Below are 17,118 nucleotides of genomic sequence, written 5' to 3'. Positions count from 1 at the left end.
TAGGAGCAAACCTGAGCCACAGGGCTCCAATCCACTTACAGTATGCCTGACACACCCACTATGATGTCAGCTAACTCCTAGGCTTGCAGCAAGCTATTCCTGCTCTTACACTGTTGGGAGCTGACTAGCATGCTGGGGAAATCTATGATTCACTATCATTACCCTCATTTGCATAGGATTGCCTGCTAATGCATAGTTACATGTCTCACACTGAGCCTCCCCCCTTAGCAACCACTACTCACTGGTCATGTTGTCTTCTGCCTGACATTGACTTTAATGGCAGAATAGTGATTTTAGTTAGAATGCTTATTTTAGGTTTATTTTCTTATTTTCCCCCAATCCTGTTTGTGTGCCAAAGATCGGCTAAAAAAAAATAAAAGTTGATTGTTTTTATTTTCTAAACTGTTTTCAATGCCAATGGCCTTATATTTGGCCATTGGCATGGTTCCTGAATGATATGCACCCGTTATTTGGAGCTGTCATGACTCCGTTTTGGAATTTGCAGAAATGTACTCGGTTACTAACCGAGTACATTTCTGTAGATTACACTAGTCCTGCACGGCTGGTTTCCAGCTTCCTGGATCACAAATTCCCCTCATTTGCATGGATTTCTCCTGCAAATGGGGTAATTTGCATACAAGGGCTGAGTCCATGCAGGATTAGTGCAGGAGCGCTCGTGGACACCCCTACTGGCCATTCCTGGATCGCACGGCAGACACATTGCCTGCTAGAGCTCCTGCACTAATCCTGCATGCTTTGCAAGGCTTGCAGAATCCAGGGGAGAGACTACATATCAGTGTAAAAGTTTTGTGGCTCAATGTCAGCTTCAAAATGATACATCATATGTGTCATCACCATGCTCCCTTGCAAAGATATGGGCATAAAAATGATACATATTGCAAATGTATAATTTTCATAATCCTACAAGAATAAACAAACTGTGATATCAGTACATGTGTACTGCATACAGACACAGTTCTTTTACCATGTTATATGTAATAATACTGTAGTCAAAATGAGATATTACTTGGGACATTGACATGCTCCCTTGCAAAGTTATTTTCCAAAATATGAAATAAATCATAATTTCCATAACCTAAGTCATAAACAAACTCTGATATCTGTACATGTGTACAGCATACAGACACAGTTCTTTTACCACTTTGTAACGGTTAATACTGTCTTCAAAATGAGGTATTACTTAGCACATTGACATGCTCCCTTGCAAAGTTATTTACCAAAATATGAAAAAAATTAATAATTTTCATGACCTTAGTCCTAAACAAACTGTGATATCTGTACATGTGCACAACATACAGATGCAGTTCTTTTATCATGTTGTAAGGACAAACACTGTCTTCAAAATGAGGTATCACTTGGCACAATTACATGCTCCCTAGCTAAGTTATTAACCAAAATATGAAAAAAAAATCATAACTTCCATAACCTGCATCCTAAACAAACTGTGATATCTGTACATGTGTACAGCTCACAGGCATAGTTCTTTTACTATGTTATAAGGACTAACACTGTCTTTAAAATGAGGTATTACCAACACAATTACTTGCTCCCAACAAAGTTATTTACCAAAATATGAAAAAATTAATAATTTCCATAACCTAAGTCCTAAACAAATTGATATCTGTACATTGTACAGCATATAGACACAGTTCTTTTATCATATTTTAAGGACTAACACTGTCTTCAAAATGAGGTATCACTTGGCACAATTAGATGCAAAGTTATTTACCAAAATATGAAAAAAATCATAATTTCCACAGCCTTAGTCTTAAACAAAATATTATAATCTGTATATTTGTCCAGCATACAGACACAGTTCTTTTTCAACTGGTAACTACTAATATTACCTTCAAAATGAGGTATTACTTACCCTGATGACATGTTCCCTTATAAAGTTATTTAGCAAAATATGCAAAAATTAATAATTCTCATAACCATGTTCCCAAACAAACTGTGATATCTGGGAAAAACAGCAAATGTTGACAACAGCAACCACGAGAGGCAGATGACTTGTGTACAATCCACAGAGTTTATTAAAAATTGTGATATCTAGACATGTGCACAGCATACAGATACAGTTCTTTTTATATCTTCCAAGTACTAATAGTGTCTTCAAAATGAGCTACTACTTAGCATGCTGACATGTTCGCCGACAAAGTTATTCACCAAATATGAAACAATATCATAATTCTCATAACCGAAGTCCTAAACATAATGTGATATCTGTACATTTGTCAGGCATACAGATACAGTTCTTTTTCCATCCTGTAACTAATAATACTGCCGTCAAATGAGGTATTATTTGCCCTGATGACATGTTCCCTGACAAAGTTATTTAGCACAATAGGAAAAGAAATCATAACTCTCAACCATAATTGTAACCAAACTGTGATATGTGTGCAGGATAGTTATTGACATATTCTCTTTTACATGGCACTCTCCTCAAACAGATCTTATTCAGCATGTTCACCATCTACCTTCCACAGTTATTTGCCAAACTAAGAAAGACATCATAATTTGCATAACACGATTCACACATAACACATGCATAACACAGATACACGGTTATCGGTATCTGTGCACAGCATACAAATAGTTCTTTTGCGATCTGAAATTGAAGTGCTACTCAGCATGTTTACAAGTTCCCTAGCAGTTCTTTTCCTGTGTCATTAGTAGTGAACAACAGTGTTCATAGACTTTCTTACCATACTGGTTCTACTTGGTTATGGCTGTTTTCCAATTGGTCTCACTAGCTGCATGTTACCAATATATTGTGCATAGCTGTCATCACGCCATGGTGGAGGTCAGTCAAGAACAATGCAGTACCATCCTCAGTTAGGTGAAAGCCATCGCTTCTGAAAAGGTGGACATCTTCTGCAGTGATGTTGTCATGGTAGATTGTTGATCTACCGACCCTGTGCATCAAGCTATGCATGAACCCATTCTGTAAATGTCTGGTCTTGTGCATTGCTCATTGACTGTTTGCTGTTTTCCATATCTGACTAGGAATTATGTCAGACCACACAAAATGACAGTGTGGCCACCACGGCATCAAGTGTTCAAAAATTTTCTGATTTGAAACCGTAGTCTTCCAAGTGGGTGAGTGATGACATCATTCCCGCCAATATGCAGCACAAGAATGTCAGGCTCAGGGTAGATGGAACACTTCTCTTCCAACAAGTGCAGGAGTCCGCTCCAATGCATACCTCTTCTTGCAATCCAGTATACCTTCACACTAGATGTCGGGAAGCTCAAGTTGTAGAGGTTTTCACTTCTGGAGGCATGGCTGGTAGCCCAGTGAATGTAAGAATGGCCACACGCCCACACTCTCACTTGTCATTCTGCTGCTCATGAAGCCATGTCACTGCCACAAGAAGGATGCACCTGCACAGGAAAGAAATGCAAACAGGTTACTACTGATGTTGGAGAGATGTATTTGAAGACTATATCATATGTATATATCAGATTACCTGGTTAGCTTATCCATATCTTCACTCCTATCCACAGGGGCATTATTCTTTTGATAAGGTACATAACTGGTGATGATGCAGAGGTACACACCTACAAACACCAAATGACACACAATGAGTGATGCTGCAGAAGTACATACCTACCAGCTATGAAAACCCCAAATTGCACACAATGACTGATAAGGGGGCACATAAAGGGCACATGTAAAGAGAAAAAGCAGGGTAAGGATCACCACTCCACTAATATGCCAAGGACAGGCATTGGGTTTCAGCTGGTGGCCATCTGAAGTGTCCCATACCTGTGTTGGCTGCCCACTCAGACTGCTGGTAGCAGCAATAGCTCCCAATCGCATGCAATGCCAGCACTCTGCCTTACCTCTTCCTTTTCCATTTACATGTGTTCTTTCGGCAATGGCCATAAGGAGTCAAAGGAGGGAGCTATTGTAAAGCCTCTTGCCCTGACCTACATACATTCACTACACCAGAAGGAGGGAGAGTTTGTGGAGAGCTAAACCATGACAGCATGTGAAAAGACGTGTTTGTTGATGTACCAAGCCACTGACATATTGTCCGTTTGGATAGAAATTATCCCTAGTGGAAGGAGTTCTGAAAGGCCTGGAACTCTAAAAAGACCATTCTCTTCTCCAAGACATTTATATACAGTTTGGTCTCTTCTGGGAACCATATAACCACAAAGACAACTTTACCGTGTATCAAAGAAATTGTAAAAATGATATAAAGACACTGGTGGGGGGGCTTGAAATGAATCCACAATAGACAAAAACCAAAATCTGGCTTGTGCATTCATCAATGTGATAAAGACCTCTACTCAACAGTGACAGCTGCTGAGAGTTTTTCCTGAAACGTGATAATGACTTAGTGCTATAGTGGAACTGCACTTATTGTTAATGTGATAATGAGCTGCATTTTATCACTTGAAAGTTATGCATGTTCAGATACATGTGATAATTGCTGCACATAACCTTTTGAGTAGGCATTCATTATAAGTCAGTAGAAATAGTATAATTTTATAATTCAGTAGAAATAATACAACACTTTTATATTACTGAGCCCTTCTCCTCCAACCTACTTTCCACACATGACTGACAAAGCCAGACAAATGGCCAAAATATATGGTATCTGCATGCTGGTAGTAGTCAGCTGGATACATAAACAAAAAAATATAATAACTGTAACCGATACCTGAGCTAAAGATAACCTATGCTTGTTACACCGTATCTGTACTACAACATTCTAAAAAATAGATGAGCTGATACAACATGGTATGGCACCTTGCAGTAAGCCAGTGAATCAGTTGTCTGTGTTGTGTATGGATAAATGCCAAGATGACACAATTAACTGTTTTGCCCACCAATCACTTCAGCAGTCTGACCATGTATGCACAAGCACTTCTCCAGTACACAAATTAATTATTTCCCCTATCAACATCTTCATTAGTACATGTTATACACATGCCCCAAAATGAAACATTCAACCAAATGACCCCTTCAGGAAAATATTGAGATATGCACAATCACCAAAATTAAGTACATTATGTACATGTGTGTATCCATATCCACACATATGTGTATATATATATATATATATATATATATATATATATATATATATATATATATATATATACAGGATGCAACAATCTGGGGGTTCAGAGGTTAAGTAGTAGAGGAAGAATGAAAACAATGAACAACACAGATGGATTATTATGGTTAGTACATACCTTGTTTATCTGATGTGTGAGTATGCACAAGAACCAACATTAAACATCTCCCCAGTGACCCCTTATGCAGTCTATCCTACTATACACAAGCACTAGAATGCAACATTATCATCAATAAACCCTTCAGCAGCTCTTCCAAGTGTGCACAAGAACCAAAATGACACATTCCTGCCGATGACCCCTTCAGAAGTATATCCGAGTATACACATGCACTAAAATGAAACATTTGCCACAAAGCCAAATATGAGGCTAAAGTAGCTACCCAAGCCAAAAGATAATCACAAGGCTTTTTAGTTATGTTTGTAATCTCAAAAGCACAACTCAGCAATGCACTGAGCTGATTGTGCACATAAAGGAATTGTTGCATGCACAAATGGTGGAGAAATAATTCATTTGTCAAAACCAGAAAATGTCTTCAGCTTGAAAACAGTTGCAATTAACATTCTAACGTTCTGACATTGCCAGTAACTATTGGTTACAAGGATCTATAGTAGACCCCATACTTTTCAACATATTCATCAATGACCTATACACTGCTACAACAAATGCTACCCTAGTTTAATATGCTGCTGATTCAGCTGTAATCTACTTTGCCAAATCTCTCTCTAAACTCCATGAGCTTACACAAAATCTTTCTTATGGATTGAAACATGGCTAAATAATTCACCACTACTACTAAACCCTAAAAAAATGTACTGCTCTTTACCTCAAAATCTAGAACTCCATGACACAGTTTCTTTACAAGAATACAAATAAAATGAAACATTAATTAAAAGTATTGGATCTGATTAAGTATCTTCATGTATGAAAGCACTTATTCTGTTTTAATAGTCTTTTGTTTTATAATTTTATTAAAATTGATGTTTGTACTTCTCTGCCTAGCCTGGTTTGTTTTATTTTATTAATTAAAAGTAGTCAAAAATAGTTATTCAAACATTCACATGACAAATACAAACCAGTCACTGTAGTGTGCAGCTACTATGATTTTCAGCTTATGCGATTAATAGGGATCTAGGGATTAATGGGGAAATAGATTACATTCAGCATTAGATGTATCACTTGCACATCCCCAATCTCTACAACAGTATTTTATAGCTCTTAGTAAAGTGCCCCAAAGGACTCTTACTTATAAGCACAGATATATTAGTTTTCTCTCCAGCAAGTCCTAATTATTTATTTATTTATTTATTTATTTATTTATTGACATTTGTTAACCAGGTTAGTCCAGCTGGGCTTGTAGCCCATTTTCAGTGGAGACCCGAAGAGAAAAGCTCCAGTTACAAAAACAAAATACAGCATTGTACAGATTTACACTACAAGAATAATACTATTTCAATACAGATAAAAAACAGAAAACATCTCCAGTTACAAAAAAAATTGCAGTATTGTACATACAGCATATGTTTAAAGGAAGTTTATTCCGAGGTTTGGCTACAGAACATTTTTAGAGTAGTTTGCCCACAGTTTTCTATTGTTTGCAGATGTCAAGAAGCTGCTGGCTTGAGGTGTGGAGGGTATTAGAAGGAGTGTGGGTGGATACCAGGGAGTAGAGACCTGGGCAGGAGGATGGTTTGTTTAGTACAGAGTGCATGATTTGAAATTGTGATAAAAGGAGTAGTTGGGGGGCGGGGTTCAAGCCATTGGAGGGAGCTGAGTGCAAGACAGTGGTGAGAGTTGGTGATGAACCTTGCTATTTTGTGGTATGTTTGTTGTAGTTTGGACAGGGTCGTGGACTGAATGTTCATTAGGACAGGGGCAGCATAGAGCATATTCATATCACAAGCAAGGTTTAAGTCTTTAGAACGGGTAGTTCTGGTGCTGCCTGTTTTGTGGATATGCAGGAGGTCCATCAGGGTGGGGTCTGACAATGCTCTGTATGTTTAGGTACATACCAAAGGGGGCATTGTACTGACTGATAAGTCTGATGAATGCTATGTATAACCAAGACTATACATTCCTCATTCTGAGGGAAGTACAGGCCTCCTTGAAATTGATTACATGTATAGATCTGCAATTGTAGGACTGCATACATATCTGCTGACCTCACATTTAAACCAAAAGACAAAAGTTAATATTGGTGGCCTGACATAGTCGAGTACGCACACTTTGGTTTAGTAAGTCTATTGAACACGTGGGAGAAGCAGACTACTGTAACCTTTGTAAAACAGAATTGGAAACAGTCACACATATTGCTGGCTATAATATACTAATGGTAGAAGGACTGTATATTGAAAGGAATAATAATGTGGCAAGACTGTTGTATTGGGGATTGTGTATCACCCATTGCCAACAGTTCATAAATAGATGCGAGAAAACCAGATGTAGTATTCCATGAAAAGACAAAAAGTAGCACTGCTGATTGAAATTGCTACACCTAGTGACTACAGTGTCTTACGTATACAGAGAGACACAAAGTCATACAATAGCAGGGTATGCAGGCAGAAACAAGGGCAACGTGGAAGGAGGATACCCAGACAGTTCCAATAGTAGTGGGAGCAATGGGTCTTATAAAAACAATTGGCAATTGTACTTTGAGATGTTACAGATACATGTAACTCTATGAACTGCAGGAGTATTCAATTCTGGGAACATTGTGGGTGTTGAGAAGAACGCTTCTGGCTAACAAAGATTGTAACAATACTAATTTCATGAACTTTAATCATACTTTTACTTAATAGTGGGGTCCATTCCAATTATGGTATTTGAAACCCCAAAGACTTTGAGAAATGAAAAAAAACAAAAGAAAAACAAAAAAAGGTTTGAAGAAGACAACTAAGGAAAGAGTTGTTACAGAAGCATATAACACAGAAACAGCAGCAGCAAAAGTTTTGGTATTGTAGGACAGCAAGAGCCCCTTAGAGTATAAACTCAAATGGTAGTGGTGCTTAGTCCTGTTTAAGATTATAAGCTACAGTCAGAATGAGAGGGACCTTTCATTACTGCAAGAAAGCTGAGTGATAGCTATTAATATGCTTGGGTTGTCAGTTATGAGGCAAAATACAGTCTCTACAATGTTATTACAATGAGGCCTTACCATGACATATAGAGAGTAATACTTGCTCTATGCATAAGAGGAAGCAGATAGAAATCTGGTATTACAGCCTCTCAGTGAGGTTTGAGCTGAAATTTCAGTAGATGAGGTAGTACTTTCACAGCAGGTATCCTCAATACATGTTAAGGAGCTCCAAGCATTACAATAATAATTTGGTGTTAACGCTCATTAGCTAACTTCTTGGATAATCCAAATAGAGGGCACGTGGAAGCTAGTCATTATACCACCAATGAGAATGGGTGAATGGCAGAAAAGTTCATAATGGACAGAGACCATTCCATTTTAAGACAGACAACACTCCTACGGGACAATGGTCATCTCACTGTTTGGAATTAATACAAAAGATGTGGACTAATAACTGCCAGATAGTGCAACAGCAACTTAACTCATTGGGGTTAAAAATAAAGTATACATGTACCATTTAGGTTAATAGGTTCTGATACCCTTGATAAGTGTAAGCAGGGGTTTGGGAGATGACCCATTTACAGGTTACGTGTCCATTACAGACATAGGTGCCAAACCAGGGATGAATTTCCACTCTTAATAGGAAAGTTGGATACCAATCATCTTTAGCTCCTGAAAAAGGGATATGTAAGGCATGTGTCCTTTCTTTAAATTATTAGTGCCAGGGGGATGCTGGTCATGTAGTGGAGCTTTGTCTTCTCTCATCTTCAAAAATAAAATTGTGTGAAGGGTAAATCAAGCCTGAAAATAGGGACATATTTGCAAAAATATGTTATGTGCAAGGGTAAAATCAGGCCCCAAAACAGGAGCGTTCCTCCAAAGTATGAGCAGTTAAGAGGTCTAGATGACATACAGGAAACATAAACAGAAGTTAGAACTTTGGGGAACTGGGAAATTAAAACCTTAACCACCACATAGCAAAGTTCTCTAACTAGGGTGAACATTGCCCGATTTCCTTACCCATTCAAATGCTTTAGCAATACCAGAGATTTGTCCCAGTCTCAGAAATGAAAAGTATTTATGTTTTCAGTCACAGCCTTGAAACATAAATAAAGAACCGGATAAACATCCATTAAAATGGCTAAAATATTGCTTATGCAAACACATTCAATGTCTTCTACATGGCCTCTGGGGACTCACAAGATGCAGACCCTACCTGGTAGTTAGGAAGACATGACAATGCAATCACAAGCCTAATTTAAAATTGCAAAAGAAAACAAATCTAAATTACAAACGCAGAAGCATCGGGAGATCTACAGATGCAGATGCTAACGTACAACAGTTTTTTTTTTTCTGGGAAGGATTTCATTACAAACTAAAATGTTTTGAGGAGTTTTGTAAAAGTCACATTCAGCACATGAAAGCTAAACTCTTACAATAAACAGCAAGGCATTACAGTGGAATGTCGGTCCACTCCTAAACTCTGCATGACAATTACAAATGCACTGCAAATCTGATACACAGGCAGCACTACTTACATGAGCTCCAACAGATGCATCTTTGTACGCTACATTGAATTTGGCAGAGGGTTCAATCACACTCTACGCCCACTTGTTCAAGCCAACATTAATGAGGGACTAAAGGATGTATAAATAAATGCAATCTTGCTGAGACAATTGTAATCCCAAAACTCTGATGGGTGATAAAACAAATATCCAAGTTTGTAACTGAAATGTTGAAAGCAGTTTGCACCACTCATCAAAATCAGGAATCGGGAAGTTACCTTGATTGCACTCCAGGGTCAGAAAAAACATTGTTGATATAAAGTGCTGCTTCAAAAAATCAGTCCAAGATTTAATTTCACTACCCATACTTATCATACACACAATAACCAAAAAATAAACCACTTAAATTTAAATTCTTTTAGTTTTATTTTATTTAAATGAATAGGTCAGCTATGGCAGATAAGCATCACTCACTGCTGAATAAATAAACGATAGCTGCTGCATACAAACAACACTAAGTAGGCATGTTTAGATGAAACATGTAAGGGGTGTTCAAATTAGATTTATATCCCCAGCTTTGATTGACATTCTTGTAAAAAATCACTTTAAAACCAATGGTGCCAAAATGTGGCTTAAAGTTTAAAAGAGTACATATTAAATTGAGGAACAAGTATACATATATCAATGTTAAATCAAATCGTCAAAACTAAACGAGGTGGCAAAAGTCAGTTAAATGAATTAATAATCTAGATGGTGGCATGTACCAACATTAAAAATCACCCCTCATAAGAGTGTGAAGTTGGATGTGGTGGAACAGGGTGTTTTACAACAAATACCAGTTCACATTAAGCTAATTACCTGATCTACAGCCTTAAAGTAATTCCTCAGTGAATGGATTAAAATTAGAGGAGTAAACCAAACCACATTAATAATCGGGCTATGTGAGTAGTTGTAAAAGAATGTATTCAACACAGTAAGTGAAGAACATTTAGACAATAAATGGCTGGAAACAATGGGAGATTGTCAGAGTAAGATATGTTAACATATGTTGTCTGAATGATTGCTGGGCATTAAGGGGTGCAATTCTCCGCAGTGGACACTTACCTTACCCTATTGTGGATCTAAGGAAGATTTCCATTGCAGCTGTATGGTACTTGTCTTTCAGGGTTTCTGGATGTATTCTCAGATGCAGGATGAATTATTTCTGGTCTACCGAAATGGTGCACAGTAACGTTCTGTCACAATAGATAGAAGGATCCAGTTGCAATATAGCAGATCACTGAAAAAGAAAGGGAATTGCTACTGGAGGACCCTCTATTTATTGTGACAGAACAAAGAAAACTTATGCCTGGGGGTGGAAGTGTTAGGCAAGTGATGGCTTGGATTGCAAGAACCCAATTGGCTGCCACCACTTGCTTCCTGGAACACATACAGAATTGGCTTGTTGTGATCACAAGCAGATACACAGTGCATGGCAAGCCGATTTTCTCATAAAACTTAAACATTAACCTGATGTTATTCCACACTGAAAACTAAGTTAAGAAAGTACCTGAGAAAGTTCAGGTACTTTTTCAACTTAATTTTTAGCAGTGGAGCTAAAACCTATTTGCAAAGTTACCAGCGCTTGTGGAAGGCACTCGGGTGGAACAGCATACATGTTCTAGCATCTCAGACAGCACTCAGATGTAAGCACAAAGGCACCCTGAGAAAGTACTCGGGGTTAATGAGTTAAAAACTTGTCACTATGTTTGTGACTGTGTCTGTGTCCCACATTTATATATGACTTTGACCAAATATCTGCCTCTAAGAGGTTGAGTTATGGGCACCATGTAGCCTTATAATAACAGTACAACACAAACCATCTGTGGACCAGAGCAGACATATAGGGTGCAAGGCTGGACTTCCTGCAAAACAGGGACAGTCAGAGGTGTGAACTCCGTAACCCTGTGTGTGGTGTTACATCATATATCCCAGTCACAGCATACCTATAACTACATGCAGCAGCAACTGTGCAGAAAGCCAGGAACTGGAGCAGGGCAGGACAAAGGCACACATATAAGGCGAAGGGGGAACTACTGGCCAGACAAATGTAGAAAGTGCAGAATAGAACAGTCCATGCAGTAGCATGGGTTTGCAGCAATGTATGGAGTCAGTAACCCAAATATCTGTCAGCAGTTCCTCACATCATTCTATAATGATCTGCCACTGATGTACCAGCAAATCACATTGCTATGTAAAATGTACAAGACATATGATGCAAAACCCTGTGCAGTCTAATACACTCAATACACACCCTAGATATGAGACAGATATTATGGGCAGCACACAGCCAGGAAATCCCTTGGGTATCATATCAGGGAGGTACTGGACTGTGTAATCAGTTACAGCAGCCTATTGGCTGTAGCACACAAAGTTCCGGACTGGAGTAATGCTAGGAATGACATGGAGTCCCCTTGTAAGTACCAATGGTCACATTGGATATACTCCTGCACTTAGCTAATGTCAGCCCATGTCTGAAGCCACATCTGACTATAGAGCTGAGATGTCCATATATCTCTGTGCATACAGACAGCTATGTATACCTACCTATCTCTCCCTATCCCCATCAGGCATGAATGCCCTTATCTATCAGCATGTGGCACATATAAGATAGATATGGATCTGTAGTGTTTTATATATATATATATATATATATATATATATATATATATATATATATATATATATATATATATATATATATCCGAGAGAGAGCTGTATTGCTGCAGCCACTTGTACACCAATTGCAACCAGTGGTGTGTGATGTTAGCACTGTGAGCTGTAGTATGTAATGGTAGGTAGGGGTTTTAATCTCACATCAGCCACCGTGTGTCTTTGTGTATATATTCCACATACAGTAGTATGCACAGGCGCAGCAGACCTATGTTTGTGCAATGGTCACTCATTTTATAGCCCTGTGACTAGTGTCCAACCCAACAGTGGCCTACCTCTCAGCAGCTGCTGATGTCTTCCACACCAACAGCAGTAGCAGACAGTCTCCAAACGCATAAACTATGTGGTGCATGCAATAGATACATAGCACTGCATTATATACAACTAGATAAGAAGTGCATTTAATCCCAGCAATGGCAAATCAGTGAGTGAGTGAGTGTGTGTAAGTATATCCCCTTGCAGTAGTGTGTATGTCTTGCTTATGTGTGTGCAATGCCAATACATTTTAAGGCCTGTGCCTACCTGTTAACTCCCCATTGGCTTACTTTACAGGGCCTGCTGTTGTCATCCACATTAAAAACACAGTTAGACACTCACCAGACATATAAGCTCAGTCGCACATGCAATAAGTATGTAGCACAAAGTATATACAACTAGATAGGTAGGGGTTCTACTCCCAACAATAGCAACTTAGTGAGTGTGTGTATAAGTATTTCTCCTGGCAACAGTGTGTATGTCTTGCCTATGTGTGTGCAATGCCAATGCATTTTAAGGCCTTTGCCTATCTCTGAAACCCCCATTGGCTTCCGTTATAGGTCCTGCTGATATCATCCACCTTAGAAGCACAATTACACACTCTCTGGACCCATAAACACCGTGGCTCATGCAATATGTACATAGTACTGTAGTATATACAACTATGTAGGTAGGGTTCTAATTTCAAAACTGGCAACTCAGTGCTTGTATATGTGTGTGTAAGTATATCCCCCTTCAGCAGTGTGGCTGTCTTACCTGTGTGTGTGCGATGGTTACACAATTTTAAGGGCCTGTGCTAACCTGTTAACCCCCCATTGGCAACCTATTCAGGGGCTACTGATGACATCCACCTTAGAAGCAAAGTTAGACACTCTTTAAATGTAATAGCTCCATGGTGCATACAATAAGTATGTAGTACTATAGTGTATATAAATAGATAGGTAGGGGATCTAATCTCAAAACTGGCAACTCTGTGAGTGTATGTGTGTGGGTATGCATATCTCCTTGCATCAGTGTGGCTGTCTTTCCCATGTGTGTTTAGCAGTTATACCATTTTAACAGCTTGTGCAAACCTGTTAACCCCCCAGTGGCAGCCTTTACAGTGCCTGGATATGTCATCCACCTGAATAGTAGTGACAGACACTACAAAAACATATAAGCTCTGTGGATTGTGCGATATGTATGTAGCGCTATAGTATGTACAACTAGACAGGTAGGTGTTCTACTCTCAACAAGGGCAGTTCATGTGTGTGTGTTCATGTATCCCCTTGCAGCAGTGTAACTGTTTTAGGGCCACCACCTGTCCCACTGTGCAAGTTGCAGTCCATACTCGGCCAGGTGTGTTCTGTGAAAACAACTAAAACAATGCATATATCCCAAAAGTGCAAGATAATAAACATGTCCTACATTTGTGTAATAGTTGCGTAAAGCAGTCATTTTACATCAGAAACACCTTAATGTTATGTGAAATATCATAATCTTGGCAAATGTTACAAAAGTAAGTTGTCATATTGTTAGAAAAAGAGAAGTTCTGTCCTTTGCACTTGCTGAGGGTATGGTTTGTCCTGGCAACTCTCATGATACTACAAAAAGTGTCCCGCATTGACCATTTGATAAGGTGGCAACCCTAGTCTGTCTTGCCTAAGTGTGTGCAATATGTATACATGTTGAGGCCCTGTGAGTAGCTGCTGCCCTAAATAATCCACATGTATCTAGGCATGAATGCTAACTACCACCACCTACATTTGTAGGTACGGACCAAGGCTGCGGTGACTGTAAGTTGTGTGCTGTCTGTCATTAACCCACCAAATGATGTTAAAACACTGCAGAAGGGTCCTAGATCAAGTATGGACTGGTGCCAAGGTCCTGGCCTCAAGCTAAATGCAGAAGACTGTACCATCATACTATTTGGCAAGGGCATGACCCAACTGTTTGCCACAGCAGCAGAGACCCTCTAAACACACAACCTGTGTTGAGAGACATGGCTACTCAGGTTGATAACAATGTCACATTCAACCATCACATAGCGGCAATGGTCAGAAAAGCCTTGTGCATGGTTCACCTCATAGGTAAAGGGATTGTATCCATAAAAAGGTGGTCATTACCTCTGTGTAGTCCTCAGTCAGTAGACCAAAAATTTACTACAACACCCTGTTTGGTATGTACCTATCCAGACAGCTGCACTAACTAGAAAGGCCATAGTGATAGCACAAAGGTGATCCATGACTTCCAACACCTGTCCCATGCAGACAAGCTCAAATCAGTATGTCTGCAACATAACAGTAAGGAAACCAGATATACAAGTCCTAAAGGCATAGCATACATGATGCCTGACAGAGTCACTGTAAGCTTCATGCCCTGTCCCCCCATCAGTACATCAGGACATCCCCAGTACCTACCCCCTTCTCCTTATATAGGGAACAGGTCATTAGTGCCATCTCATAGTCATGGTATACAGCTGTCATGGGAGCCAAGCACATCACAGGATGCATCCTACATGACCACAAGCATGACCTTGCAGCACCAGAAGGCACTGTATTCAACCAAAGCCTGAATACTGCCTTTGTCCCAGCCAAGTGGGGGAGACCCACTGTCACTCCTTTACATTAAGGTAGGGTGTCCACCAATCCATCTAACTAGGTTGATCTGCAAGGCCATAGAACAGTTTATAATGAACTTCATTAACAAGGACATTGGCGACCTCCACACACTCAATCACGCACAGTTATGCTTTGTCAAGGGGAGATCATGTCTCTTAAATTTGGTTGACTTCTATGACACAGTCATCAAAGCCATGGATGATGGGGAAACAGTGCACACTACCTACCTTGACCTAGCCAAAGACTTTGTCAGTATTCCCCACTTGCACATGATAGATATATGCTCTTAACTAGGCCTCAGTCTATATGTTATCAGTCCATATGTTACCCTCTGTCTGGCATGCAAGGGGATCACAAACTCCACATTGATGGGACTGCTGCACAACTGCAAGTCAAGCTCCATTCTATTAAGCCCCACACACACGCCCTCAACTTGGCCTGATATCAGCAGACTTATTGGTGGGTCAGATGTGTGTCCCACACACCCACCTGTGGAATGGACACCCTGTCCACATCAGGCAGAGTACATATTTACACCTCTTCTAGTGAAACCTGGATAAGTGAATGGTTAATAGGACATATATCCTGGGGATACCACCCCTGTCCTTGTAGGACTGGGGCATTGGGTGCTGAATTGCATACACATGTGCTAAAGTGTGAACTAGACTTAAGAGGGCCTCAGGGCCATTAGCTTAATAATCTTGTATGATCATAAGTATACCAGTTATGGCTCTGTGTGCTGTGATAGACTGTGTTGCTATTTGTCCACAGCCATCACTGCTATCTACTGTGGTGTGTCCCCTATGGGCGACATTCCAGTACAATGTCATAGAGCCACCATCTGACAAATAGGTGAGTGATACTACAGATGTATGGGGACAGTCCAGCAACATCTGTGTGACACAATTACAGACAGCACTGCAAACGTGCTATAGGGTATCCTCCTTGTAGATGTCCTACATCCACAGTACACAGATGTCAGCAGAATATCTGCATGTGCCAGCTATATGATATATGTTTCTGCCAGACAAATGTGGATGTCTGGAAAACTGTAGGACAATATGTAATAGTTGTTTCCAGACTGTGGGGAATCTGGATGTCACATATAAGACAGCTCAGAAAACAGTAGTGGTACATTACTATCTGGTACTGTATTCATACCCTTACATGGCATGCTCAATATCTACATTAAGTTGCTGAGGCAGAGCCTGTGTCAATCCACTACTACTACTGGCTATAACTTGCTATCCTGCTGTAGGGGGTCAACAGGTATGCTAGCCATAGGTCTCAGAAAATGAGATACAGGTGTGGAGTACACATTGACATATCCAGAGTACATTAGGAACAGTCAGGGATACCTGTACAATGCTTGAACTATGCATGTGTGACATTCATAGACTGAGAGGAGCAGACTAACAGTATATAATGTGATATGCCAGCTGTATCAACCAGTACTTACTGTCACTATTGTCTAATACACAATCCAGTAGCCAGGGGTGGCCCATACTATTGGACTGTTGGACGGCAGCCCCCTCAACTTTAAAATAAAAAAATAAAAAAAAATAAATAGAAAAAGAAAATTTAAAATTCGCGGACTTCGCGCATGCGCACTAGTCCGGAATGCTGCTGAGACAGTCTGGAGCATGCGCAGATGTCTCAGTAGCAGTCCTGACTGGGAAACATGGACAACAGAGCTCCCACAAGTCTATGCAGTTTTAAACTGCATAGACTGTCCTGGGAACTCGCTGGGGAAATGCGTCGGGGTCGGACTGCAACGTCGGCAGTCAGGGATGTAGGATTTCGCGATGGGCAGGGTCTGGCTGCAGTCTCATCAGGGGAAGATCTCGCGATGGGCAGA

Source organism: Protopterus annectens, chromosome 8.part0 (assembly GCF_019279795.1).
Source record: "Protopterus annectens isolate FY-2018-M chromosome 8.part0, PAN1.0, whole genome shotgun sequence".
Lineage (NCBI taxonomy): Eukaryota > Metazoa > Chordata > Ceratodontiformes > Protopteridae > Protopterus > Protopterus annectens.
This window is presented reverse-complemented; position numbering follows the sequence as displayed.